Source organism: Zingiber officinale, chromosome 2B (assembly GCF_018446385.1).
Source record: "Zingiber officinale cultivar Zhangliang chromosome 2B, Zo_v1.1, whole genome shotgun sequence".
Taxonomy (NCBI): domain Eukaryota; kingdom Viridiplantae; phylum Streptophyta; class Magnoliopsida; order Zingiberales; family Zingiberaceae; genus Zingiber; species Zingiber officinale.
In genome coordinates, this window is record NC_055989.1 from 103,367,009 (window position 1) to 103,371,029 (window position 4,021).

Sequence of the window (4,021 nt, forward strand, 5' to 3'; positions counted from 1 at the left end):
AGAATTATCTTGTTGGTTTATTTCGAATAGTATGAAAATACATCAGCTTGATAATCCTAGTCTCAGGTCTTGTTTCAATTAATGATTTAAAATTTGATATATAAATACTGGACCTTAATTTCCATGAACAAAAAGACAATATTGAATTTTAGATTTGCTAAATAATAATATTAGTATTATAGAGAGAATATGCATCCGTTACGAATTAACCCCTTGCCTTATTATAATAAGATTGGCATTCTCTAACAAATTGGACACCCGTGAGAATAATAATAATTATAGCATTGTAGCTACCATATCAAACGTAGCAAACTCTTATATTTTATAGTTTTCTTTTTTTTCAATTATTCAAATAAATCTACCAAAAAACTGTATTTAATGGAATTAAATTCCTTTTACAGTAAGGCTTCGTTTGGTAGGGGTGATAGGATTAGGATTATATTTTTAAAAAGTTATTAATATGTCATTTGGTAGGATTGATTAGGAGTAGGATTAGGATTGATTAGGAGTGAGATTCATAATTCCTAGGCAAAAGGAGTAATTGTTAATCCTACTCCTAATCTTATCCTAATCAATCCAATTCTAATCCTTACCAAACGGAGTCTAAAAGAAATAGTAGAAAATAATATGAAATTTTGGGAAAAAAAAGTTGTTTTTGCATATAAATGGACTTAATTAACTGAAAGAGATATGCGGTGATTCCGTGTTGCTGGGCTTTCATTGTATTATTTTTCTATTCTAGCGTTGACAAATTGTAAAATACCGGGAAAAAATGTCGGATAACGATAGGGGAATTTACCAGAATTTTTAGGAATTTTCTGAGAAATTTTCGGAGCACGTACGCTAGGTTTTGAGGGGACGAATTTATGGGTACGAATAAAGCCTGTTGAGGATACCCGTTTAAGTGAGGAAAAATTTTATTATAAATACATTTTCTTTGTTTTTCTTATTTCCCAAAACGCTTTTTCCTTTCCACAAACCCGCGCCCTTTTCCTCACCGATCCGTGCCCTACGAGCGCCGCCGCCGGCCAACCGACGCCGCCGACGCTTGTGGCGGTTCCTCCAGCGCCGGGGTGATTCCTTCTTCCCCTTCCTTCTCGTGCCTAGCGACATCTTTCCCCTCTACGATCGAGCCCTCCTCTTCATCTTCTCCTCTTCTTTGACGCTGACTAGGGCCGCCGACGCCTGTGCCCTAGCACCGCCGGTTGCCGCTCCTCCTCAGTCCTAGAGCCGGTCTCTCTTCTTCCTTTCCGAGCCCACCGGACGGCGCCACCACATGAGGCCGAAGGGAGCAACGCTGACACCCTTACCGTCGCTTCTCTACAGTGCCGACCATGCCCTGTGCCCTAGCCGTCTCCTGCATGTTTACTGGCTTCTGATGCAGCCACTGCTTGGCATCGTCGTCACCGGAAAAGAGTAGTCTCAAGCCTCCGTCGGGACCAAAAGGTAGAGATTTTTTCCAAATTGAGTCACTGCATACACTCATCTGTTCATATTGTCTATCAACAGGAAGGCAACTGGGAATCAAAGTGCATTATGTCAAATTCTGCCATTCTAAGCATATAGTGCTAGTGCATTGATCCGTGTTTGCTTCTGAAGAATTGTTAGACTATTGGTCTATATGTTAGTTTGCATTAGCAATTGGTTGAAGCATCATATTGTTTCCTTTTTGGATCTGGGCAGTGAAGAGGTGTCCGACAAGAGCTGTGGTGTTTCCAGCAGCAGTTACATTCTTCCAGTAGCCTCTCCTTTCCGGCAGCAATTTTTTTTTTTGGCCGAGGATTAAGCTAAGAAGTAAGGTAAGGATTTGGTGTATGGATTGAGTTGGCACGCTTTTGATACATGTTGTTTTAGGTATGAATTGATACATATATAATTGGATTTGGATTTAGGTTAATTTCTCGGGGATATGATTTAGCTAATTAATTTATATGTAATTAGCTAAATCCGTATATCATATTGTTACAGGACTATGATTCGAGATTGGGCGTCTCGACATCGGATTGGTTCGATTCGATCTATACCGGAGGCGGGTACCTCTTGACTTATCATTTATGATATTGTCTTTGGATATGCATAGTACTTTATAACTGCAAGCAATGAACATGTTTGTCTTTGGTATGTCACTGTTTGATATCCATAGCATGTTAGGTTTGTCGCCTGTGATGTGTCCATGCTTATATCTCGTGATTTGTTGCCATGAGTATCTTATTGCCATGAGTATCTTAGTTTCTAGAGTGACATACCATGCTTTACTGAGGTTAGGACTAGGTTCTGGACTTTTGGTTTCAGTCATGTGTATCGAGATTATCTGATACTTAGGTTTTATGCCATGACTGGCTTGTGTACCTCTATTTGTATATCATATATGATTCGTGTACCTAGACCTTGATTCTTGATATGTGCATATTGTTGGTACATATGTTATGGAAGGAGATATGTTTAGGATCTAGATTGCTATACCATAGAGGACCTGTATGCCCTAGATCCGTGGATTTGACCTACTGATACTGTGGTACCCATATTATATATATATGGATTTTTCTATGCTGATCAGGTTATACCATATTTGTTATGTTCGGGACATATGTTTTGATATTCTATCTGACCTGTGTACTCTAGATTTGGTATGTGACCATCGCTTTTACAGTACCCATTTTGTATATATGGATATGGTTATGTTGATCAGTTTTTGCTATGCATAGTGACATGCATCATGATTGCATGCTGTGCGATTGTCGGCTCCACTATGGTTGAGCCCATCGCCAGTTACATGTACTGCACACACCCCCACTCATGGTTTAGTGGTATATCAGGCAGGTGTGTGGCGGTTCTGCTGTTTGGCTCCGTTGGTCATATGACCCAGCGTGGTAGCCGGCAGACAGTTCCGCTCTGTTTGGCTCCACTGGCATTTAGTGTAGCAGACGGTGGACTCTGTTTGGCTCCGTTGGTCAGGTGACTCAGCGTGGTAGCCGGCAGAGATACCTCCCCGTCATCGTGTACCGGGAGATGAGAGCATTGAGCTCCCCCATTTATGATTTGGGGTCACAGGACAGGAGTACTCCGACAGCATCCCGTCCACTCGGTCACTCATCAGGAGTAGTGACGACAGAGTGCACGGTTGTCACAGCCCTACCCACTCGGTCTCGCCATTTGTTTGTGAGAGGACTGACTGCCGTCAGGGGTGACCAGGACGCATCATTAGCATCATATGCATTGATTGCCTTTATTAGTTTGTGTTTGCTGCACTTATATGCTGCATTTTAGTGGATGCATTTGTTTGACATGCATACAGGAGACATACTGCGTATCGTTTTGATGACCCTTAGATCAGGATAGGAGTTCCTGGTGAGTACAGCTTCCTCAGTTACCTTTCAGTTTTGCATATTCCCTATATATGATTAGGAAGCTGTATTCCATGTTTATTGCTGTTAGATATATCTTACTACTCATGTCTATTGGTATTCGCTGAGTTGTTGAACTCACCCCCGTGGACTCTATATTTTTCAGGTACCAGGTTGTTATGATGTCGCTTGGAGTATCCTGTCTGCTGGTCCCCACGTCACATCAGAAGACTTATCGGTTTCACGTATGTTTTGTTTGTTTATGTATCAGTTTGTTTAGCTCTGTACTCCGATTTTGTTTTTTGAGTGTTGATGTTGTTATGTGGTATTTTGTTATGTTGTTGGTTGTGTAAGCCTAGCCGGCTAGCAGTTATGTATTTTGAATTTCTATCGTTTTTCTGCTGTGTTTTATATTTTGTTCCAGCCGAGTGGGCTGACGATATATATATATAACTGCGTGGTTGTGTGTATATTCCAGCCGCCTGTGGCTGATGTATATTGTGTATGTAGAAAGTTTTCAGATTGTCCGCCGTACAGGGGAGGTGCTGCCGAAATTTCTTCGGACAGGGACTCCTCTGGGGCGTGACAATTTAGTGGTATCAGAGCAGGTATACGATACTTGCTATGTGTTCTGGATTTTTGAGATTTATATGATATCAATTTATTTGGTATCAGAG